We start from the raw sequence: 10000 nt of genomic DNA, 5'->3' as shown, positions 1-10000 counted from the left end.
ATGGGAAACGGAGGCCACGTGAATGGTTTGTGAGCACAATTAAGTGCACTCAGCATGCCATGCCATCTAATAATTGTAGGAAACAAGTCCAAAAGGCAGTTGAGTGTGTAAAGCCACATAAAACAACACAGAAATACGATAAATATGCCGAGTTCAGTGGCTAATCTGGAGGATTCAGCTGAGGTGACGTGACGGCGACCAACAAGACCTAACTGTCACTCAAATGGCCACGCCCTTAATTATGCAAACTTAATATAACTTAATATAAAGGAAACGGATGAGTTATAAAAAATTTCACCCCCCTCACAGTTGTCATGAAGGGTAATATTAGCTGTATTAACCAAAATCTTTTTTTTTAGCAGGCTGTAAACACCTTTTTTCTGCTGTAAAGTTGGCCATTCTAACAGTGCGCTCAATTGAAATTTGCTCTGTTTTGGAGCCAGGAGCGGCCAGGACTAGCGGAATTTCGGATGAATTGCAGTTTTAGTTACTTCCGTATTGGCTTCCCGAGAGAGAGCGCGAGGTTGCCGCTTGGTCACAGTCCCAGAATACATGCATCACAGAACCAACATTGGATTTGCACTTAAAACAACCCTGAGAAACATTAGGAAATATCTTATTTAGACAAACTGGCGCAAAATAAGTTGTGTAAGTGTAAAAGAATTGAAAATTTTGCTCATGGTTTGATACTGTGGACCCTTTGGATATGCCAGAACAGACCGAAAGCCATTCTTCTTCACTAATATTTGTTCCACAGCCTTTCTCCCATAAAACTTTCAAGGAGGTAAGAGAAGAACACCCTACATTAGATAACATTGAGTAAGAAAGATATCTTCCCTTTGAGGGAAAATGAAGAATACAATTGTTTTTCCATGTCAGAAAGATCAAGACGAACCCAGCCATCCTTAAGGGATGATTCTAGAAAATGTCGTAGCTGCAAAATATTTATAAACGTTGTTATTTGGTAAATGAAATTCCTGTTTTAATAATTGAAATGATTTACACAGCAGTTTTTTTTTTAACAAGAGGTATATGGAGAAGTATTTAACCGTTTGCTGTATTTAATAAATGATGATAATAATATTAATTATATTCATTTTGGTCATGTGTGACAGTGAAAATGCAACGTCAACAACCCATGTGTGAAAGCAGAATAAAACACACAAACATAAGCAGAGGGATTTGAACAAGTGTCTAACATCACTTAGGCAAAGGTCAAAATCTCCCTCTTCTATGTCAAAGGAACAGTAAAACCTGTTCTGCGCTCGCTTTCCAATGTCTAACAATGACAGAATGATGTCTATCGCCCAGATACACCCAAGCATTCACTACAAACATCAACCAAAACAATCCTCTACACTAGGAAATGAATTTGCCCTGAGTGAAAATGTTGCAGAAACACAAACAGGCAGCTCTGCAAACACAAGCAATCAACACGTTTCAATGAGGTGAAAGGCACAGCCGGCTGGTTTGGTCAGAACAGAGTCATCGTTTACCATAACACACACACACACTGCGGGCGCCGTACACACAGGACGTCTGCCAGTTCAGCGGAAAATGACGGCTGGAGGTGAGAAACAAACACACATTCATAGCAGCGACGGGAGGAAAAACTGGCTTCCCCAGGAACAGATTGTGTTGCATGTCACAACGCTTCAGTGCATCACATGCAGCGGCTCCATGCAAAACAAGACCTGCAGAACACGATTATTCGCAGTTCCTCTTCGATACTCGCCACTAACTCAGGCAGAAGTGAAAAATCCCTCATTTGCATACGGCCTGTTCACAAACTAACAAGCTGCTCGTGTGCTGATAACTGGATAAACACAATCTGGAGGAACTCTAGAGCTGCTCGCATTGTGATTAGATGTCTTGTGGCGCACTTTTTGGTTATATTTATCATCACTCAATATTACTCATCACTCCTGTTGCATCTAATAACGACATTAAAATACTCCTAATTCTTCATTTATTCAGGAAAACTCTAGTGAATGCTGAATATCCTAAGATACAGAATGCTGTAGAGTTACTGAATATATCGAAAATGGTTTATTGCAGGGGTTCTCAACTGGTTTGGCCATGGGACCCATGTTTTGACATGGTCATCAAGCCGCGACCCAAAGTTTTAGGAACTATAATACAATTTTAGGAATATACTTAATTTGTGTTTATTTGTTAACATAAACAAGTAGTGACAGATACATCATAATAAATTCACCAAGACTTGCAAATAAACACTATTTTATTCCTGTCATTTAGCAAAATGGATCAAATTCTAGAAATATTACAAAGTAAAAACGGCAAACACTGTTAATAATAAACTGTTAAACTGTTAAAACATGTTTTCTGGTTTCTGGATGTTGTTGTTGTAATTTAGAAGGTTTCATGCTCTCTTATGAGGGCACCTCACTAAATATGACACTGAGGCTTCAAGTCTTTTTTGTCGTATATATATATATATATATATATACAGGGCTCAACAATAAGGACTGCCCGGTGGCCCAGGGCCAGCGTGAGAGACGCTTGGGACAGTAGACAGGATAATTACTGGCCCGATTGGGACAGTGCTGCCTTGTCACTAACATTTAATTGGTCTGCGACTATTTGTCAATTGCGTGCATTTTAAGTTTAGTCTTTAAACACTACCTTCTCTGTGATGTCGTAAACACCATATTGCGTTTTGGTTCCTCTTGTCTGATTTGATGTTTTGAGCATGCAATTTTTTCCCGTAACCTGATAACAGCCAGTACAGCGAAAAAACGGCAACATGGCGGCAAGATCAAATTATAAGGCTAACAGAAAATGTCTGTTTCTAACGTCTTGGAAGCAGACATTTACGTGTGAACAATGCGACAAACAAAAGTGATAAAAAAAAATGAAAAAAGTGATGTTTTGCACGGTTTGCCATCAGTTTGACAAGTTGGCCACCTTTTGTTAAATAATTTCGAACCACAATAAAATACCTCCACATTTTCCCCTGCTCTTTTTGTTTGGAAAACACTTTTATTAATATGTTTTAAGTATTGAAATTCTAGATTCACTTTATTTTTGACACATTATTTAAAATATGTGGCAAAAAATAGCTATTAACTTCCCTTTTTTTTGGTGGGGCCAGTGAAAATTTGGTAGGGCAAGTAAAAATCTGAACCACTGGCCCAATCAGACCAGTAGAAAAAATCCTTAGCGTTGAACCCTGATATATATATATATATATATATATATATATATATATATATATATATATATATATATATATATATATATATATATATATACACACTTTACATATTCAGGGTCGTACTTGCGTTTCGACATATTTGTTGCAATAATTAAATGAAATTTCACATGTCAAACGGAAGGGTTGTCGCGCACGCATTTCAAAATAAGTCCAGCATTAGCAAATTAAGTAAAAATTTTTATTTTTATTTATTATTTTTATTTATTTTTTTATTATCACACACTCCGCGACCCACTGAAAAAGTTCCCAAGAAACACTGGTTTACAGCATTAAAACTATGAATGCTGAATTTACTATCATACTGATTCCTTTCAATGTGTTTAATACTATGAAAACTGAATATCCTAAGATAATGAATACTTCAAAAATAGTTTATAGTCTAAAAACAAATACTGAATATCCTAAAACCCCAAATAGACAATCTGTATGTGTTTAATAGACGATGAAAAGTGAATGCCCTAAAATACTAAATACTTGGGGCATGTTTAATACTGTTAAAATAAAAAAATCCTGAATATCCTATGATACTGAATCCTATCCACATGTTTAATACATGGTTTCCGCTACATTCATTCTTCCGTGGCGGGGCACCACACCAAAACTCATCCCGCCACGGCTACAATACAACTTCTTATTCAAAATATTCAGTCGTGTTTTAAATAGCGGGTTAAAATCGCACCGAAAACGTATGAAAAGGTAATTAGATAATAACAGCGCAAACTTTTCTGTGACTGTAGTAGTGCTGTGCGATCTGTTTAACCCTTTAAGGTGACATGCTGACTGACTGACAGGTGCGTGATGCGTGAGGCCAGCAAACACGGCGTAGCTTTCAGTTATGATGAACACAGTTTCCATAATTATACTTTATTTATAGATAAAGGTCTGTGGCGCTGCATATAATGACTTTATCTTGCTGGAGTTTATAGCTGTTTTACTTTACTTCAGGACGCACTAATGCTGCGGTCCGCTCCGCAAGTCTATTAGAGACATTCAAAAATATTCCTAGCATATCTAATAAATGCTGGAGACATACTTGGTACATAAACACACTAAATCACACTTAAGTCGCGTTTATTTGAGGGCGCGCAAGAAAATCTGATCTTGAGCAGCGTATATTTGAGGGCGCGCAATAAGTTGTGCACAGACAGAGGAAATCTGCGCTCAAGCAGAGATTTACATGCTCGTAGGCTATTGCATGAATGCAATCTCAACTTAATACTGCGCCCACGACATTTGTCAATGAAATAACGCCACATGTAGTGGTAGATCTGTGTAAAATGCCCAACAGAGTCTGCCGCCACAGCTGGAAAAAATCCTAGAGGAAACACTGTAATACACTCAAAACTGTGAAAATTGAATACCTTAGCAAGGTTCAAAGCTAAGGATTTTTTCTACTGGCCCGATCGGACTAGTGGTTCAGATTTTTACTTGCTCTGCCAATATTTTCACTGTCCTTCCCAAAAAAAAAAAAAACGTTAATAGCTAATTCTTAGCCACAAATTTAAAAAAAAGAAAAATGAGTTAAAATGCTTGTAAATCTAGAATTTAAATATTTGAAAAATGTTAATAAATGTATAATGACCAAAATTTAAAGTGTTTTGCAAACAAAAGTAGAAAAATGTGCATTAATTTTATTGCAAAACTAAAGATGGCTGACCTGCCAAACTGACGTCAAACTGTACAAAACATCCCTTCGTTTTTTTAGTTGTGGTGTACCCTCGTAAATGTCTGCTTTCAAGACGTCAGAAACAAATGCTTTTCTTTAGCATTATCACTTGATTTAGCCACCATGTTGCTGTCTCTTCGCTGTAGTGGTTGTTACAGAAGAAATAACGTGCTTACAACATCCAATCAGATTAGAGGAACCGAGAAGGTCGCATTTGAAAGCTTACAAACACAAACTGTTTCTCGATTCTAAGACTGTATTTGCAAGCAATTGACAAATAGTCACAGGCAAATTACACTTTAGTGACAGCCAGGGCATCAGTGGCCCAATCGGGCCAGTAACAATCCTGTCTACTGTCCCGAGCATCTCACATGCTGGCCCCGGCCATCGGGCAAGTCCTTATTGTTGAGCCCTGCCCTAGGATACAGCATACTTTGCTGAATTCTGAATACTTCACTAATGCTTAGTCTAATAATCTTGAAGTACTGAGTACTTACAACATGTTTAATACTCTGAAAATTATGAATGCTCGAAGTCCTACGACATTTTTAACTTGTTCAATATAAGATAATGAATACTTTAGAAGTACTTCGAGGACGTTTAATGCTCAAAAAATAATAAGTACTGAATATCCTATGATATTGAATCATTTCAACTTGTTTATCATTGTGAAAGCAATAAATCCTACCATACTAGAACTTATGAATATTTCAAAAATGTTTAATGCTATTAAAGCAATGCATATTGAATATACTAAATACTCTAGAAAACTTTTCAAACATTTAACACTGAAAAATAATTAATAATTCTGAATATCCTAAGATACTTCACTCAAAACAATACTGAATAGCAAAACTGAAAGCACCGAACATGTTTAACACTCTAAAAATAATGAATATTGAATATCCTAAAACACCAAATAGGCAATCTAAATGCGTTTAATACTCTAAAGACAATGAAAGTGAATGCCCCAAGATAGTAAATACTTAGGGCATGTTTAATACTCTTAAAATAAAAAATCCTGAATATCTTTTGCTACTGAATCCTATCAACATGTTTAATACACTCAAAACAGTGAAAAATGAATACCTCAGGACACAGCATACTCTGCTGAATTCGAAATACTTCACTAATGTTTAGTCTAATGAATAATCTAGAAGTACTGAGTACTTAGAACGTGTTTAATACTCTGAAAATTATGAATACTCAAAATCCTAAGACACTTTGAACATGTTTAATGTCCTAAGATACTGAATACTTTAGAAGTACTTTGAGGAAGTTTAATGCTCTAACAATAACACGAATATCCTGAATATGCAATGATACTGAATCATACCAACGTGTTTCTTAAAACAATAAACACTGTATATCCTACTAAATAACATACTAAAATACCATAGAAAAACTCAAAAATGTTTAATACTATTAAAGCAATGCATATTAATTATACTAAATACTCTAGAAAACTTCTTAAACATTTACTACTGTAAAAAAATAATAAATTCTGAATATCCTAAGATACTGAACACTCAAAACAATACTGAATAGCAAAACTGAAAGCACCGAACACGTTTAACACTCTAAAAATAATGAATACTGAATATCCTGAGACTAAATTCTATCAACATGCACTAAATACTTCATAAATGTTTAGTCTAAAATTAATAAATGCTAAGTGTCCTGACATACTGAATACTCTAGAAGTACTGAATACTTTGAAAATGTTTAATAGTCTAAAAATATGAATACTAAATATCCTAAGACACTTTAGCCATGTTTAATACTCTGAAAACGATGAAAATTGAATGTCATAGGGCAGTGGTTCTCAAAGTGGGGGTCGGGACCCCTTGAGGGGTTGCGGAACAATGAAGGGGGGTCGCCTGGTGATTTCCAAAAATCTACTTATTATTATTAGGCCATAAGAATTACCATATTTTATCCATAACCAACTGAAGAGAAAAAAACAGTCGTTTATAGTTACTATAGCAGCTTATTTACTAGTTCTATTGGATTGCGACCCCAGGGGTAATTACATTATATTAAAGACAGCAATAGCGTCAGATGCAGCAGATTGATTTTATAACACCAGGTTAAACTTTCTGGCCCATTTACAGCACTGACATACGAAACAAAAAATTAAACGAAGAATAGACTTTGGTCTATTGGTGTGTGTGTGCACCATTGCATGCAAGTTTTCTGTATTTCTAATTACCTCCGAGGATATTGGGGGTCGCGAGTCACTGGCATTGTTATTTTAGGGGTCGCATGCTGAAAAGTTTGGGAACCCCTGTCATAGGGTACTGAACACTATAACAATCGTCTCAAACTCTATTCCTAAAGGGCCACAGCTCTGCACAGTTTAGCTTCAACCATCTCCAACTCACAGCTACCTAAAGCTGCGGTCACACTAGAGTTAGAGCCTGTGAAATGCTGTCGTACGGCACTGCGGGATTAAACAAGGTGATTAGGCATTTAAAAAGCGAGCGATTGCTTCAGATTTGAAATTCCTGTACAGAGAGGTCAGGTTTTGATCCTCGATTGGTCTCACGCAGTCAAGTGATGGGATTTCGCAGGTCAGAGTTTACCAAGCTTAAACTTTGCAACACAGCGAACTGCGAAACTTGCCGCACGACTTTGCGTTTTCAGCCTGAAAACATTCGCATGCGTATGAATGGAAGTCTATGGGAAAAAAAGTCCAGTGTGACCGCAGCTTAATAGTTCCTAAGGCCCCGTTTACACTGTCAGGTCTTGTTGTCAGGTCCGATTTGTTGCCTATATCTGATTTGTTTGCCTGTCTGTTTACACATTGTTTTAATTGTGACCCATATCCAATTCATGTGTTTACACTTGCCATACAATTTAGGATGTTGCGCATGAAAGCAAGAAGGCCTAAAACTGATCTCTGAATATCCGAATGCATGCATTTTTTTTCGTGTTTACACAGTCATAGAACAGATCCGATTTGTGTCACATATGAGCAAAAAATCAGAATTGGGTCACATTTAATTGGCAGTGTAAACGGGGCCTAACAGTCTTGAACACCTCGAGTCGTTTGATCAGGTGTGTTTACTTAAGGTTGGAGCAAAACTGTGCAGAGCTGCGGCCCTCCAGGAATGGAGTTTGAGATCTGTGCTCTAGAAGAACAGAATACTTTAAGCATGTTTAAATAATGAATACTGCATATCCTATGATACTGAATCCTATCAACATGTTTGATACCCTGAAAACACTGAAAACTGAATATCCTAAGATACAGCATACTCTGCTGAATTCTAAATACTTCACAAATATTTAGTCTAAAATGAATGAGTGCTAATTATCCTAAGATACTGAATAATAAAGAAGTACTAAGTAGTTCAAGTTTTATTTATTTGTTAAAAAACAAATAAATAAAATAGAACTAAGTACTTGTGCTTATACTCTAAAAACAACAAATACTGTATATCCTAAGAATCTAAATACCCTAGAACTACTGAATAATTCAAAACTGTTTAATGCTATCAAAGCAATGCCTGCTAAATCTACTAAATAATCTAAAAAACTTCTTAAATGCTTAATATTATAAAAAATAATTAATTCTGAATATGCTAAGACGCCGAACACTCGAAACAATACTGAATAGCAAAACTGAAAGCAGCGAACAGAGTGAATAATCTAGAAGTACTGAGTACTTTGAACGCGTTTACTCTGAAAATTATGAATGCTAAAAAACTCTGAGACACTTTGAACTTGTTTAATACTCTAAAACAATAAAAAAGTGAACATCAGATACTGAATACTCATAAAGTATTTAGTACGTCAAGGACGTTTAATAATCTAAAAATAATACTAAATATCCTGTGATACTGAATCAGTTCAACGTGTTTATCACTCTGAAGACAATGTATACTGTATATCCAAATATACAGAATAGGATACTAAGAAGTCAAAAATATTTAATGCTATTAAAGCAATGCATGTTGAATACTCTATAAAACTTCTTAGATGTTTAATACTGTAAAAAAAAGTAATTAAAAATATCTTACGATACTATAGACTCGAAGCAATCCTGAATAGTAAAACTGAAAGCACCGAATACTCTTAAAGTGTTTAAAACTGTAAAAGATCGCGAATGTTCCACAGATATTGAAGTGGACACATGCTAAAGTTAATACTCGTTACTTTATAATCAGCTCTGAATTCTTGTCAGTAACGTTAACATTATTTCAGCTCTTTTGTGAAGTTTACATGAGTTTTCAGATCGAGCTGAAGAGTTTCTGTTTTAAGTTCTGATCGTCAGGTCAAGTTTTTTAAGGTTTGTTTTCCTGAATTCTGACTGTTGATCGAGTTTGACGGACTTTTATTCGGTCTCCATGTGAAAGTTTCTCCGCGCTCGGGGAACAAAAGCAGCTTCTACCGTCCACGCGCGTCGCGGGAAACCCACTGACGCACAACGGCCAACGAGCTCTCCAGATCAACTGGAAATACAGCGAAGTTTCTCGCTTACACGGCGGTATACTCACGGAACAGCGGCCGGCGGGTCTCCGGTAAACACGACCGTTCAGATCATCCTCATCCCCGCGCGCGTCCACCGCTCATCTCCCGCTACCGCCGCCGCACGAGCGCGATCATTCACAGAGACAGCAGCGGGGGACGCGGAACTTGAACACAGCACAAATCACGCAAGAATACACGCCTGCACCACTTTAACCGCACCACAACAGAATAAACTTAAATCTAAAATATTAGGTTTGCTTTATGATGGAGACACTTGCGAATCTGATGAATATTTCCGATTACAATGAAAAACATACACCCCTAGCTCTGAATAGACTCGGCCGACCGTCAGGCAACACACATCAGTTCACAACTGAACACAAAACACAACACGGAAAGTTTTGTTCACCGATTAACAATTTGTAGGTTAATCTCGTTTATCACATTAAATCAACGAGTGTTCACATTAATGTCTTAATATTTAATTAAAGTGTGTATATATATATATAAATAGCAGCAAATTCATGGATGGGGGAAGGAGAACGGGTCGAACTCCTTTTAATCAATTTTTTAAATCATTTTTAATCTTTCCACAATGTGACAATTAGCTCATGGGGTTT

The 10000-nt window shown here is 36.5% G+C and overlaps 1 protein-coding gene across 6 annotated transcripts in view; it reads right to left on the bottom strand.

Moving 5' to 3' along the window:
• Positions 1–9510, bottom strand: part of fam53b (family with sequence similarity 53 member B) — a 50023-nt gene extending 40513 nt beyond the window's left edge. For 3 of the 6 annotated variants that reach the window (XR_012387522.1, XR_012387523.1, XM_005156440.6), the window contains exon 1: positions 9407–9499. The gene's annotated coding sequence lies outside the window, so the exon portion shown is untranslated. 6 annotated transcript variants of the gene reach the window in all.
• Between the last annotated feature and the right edge of the window lie 490 nt (positions 9511–10000).

Source organism: Danio rerio, chromosome 12 (assembly GCF_049306965.1).
Source record: "Danio rerio strain Tuebingen ecotype United States chromosome 12, GRCz12tu, whole genome shotgun sequence".
In the NCBI taxonomy this organism is placed as follows: Eukaryota; Metazoa; Chordata; class Actinopteri; order Cypriniformes; family Danionidae; genus Danio; species Danio rerio.
The sequence above is the reverse complement of the archived record's forward strand: the minus strand, read 5'-3'. Positions and strand labels throughout refer to the sequence as shown.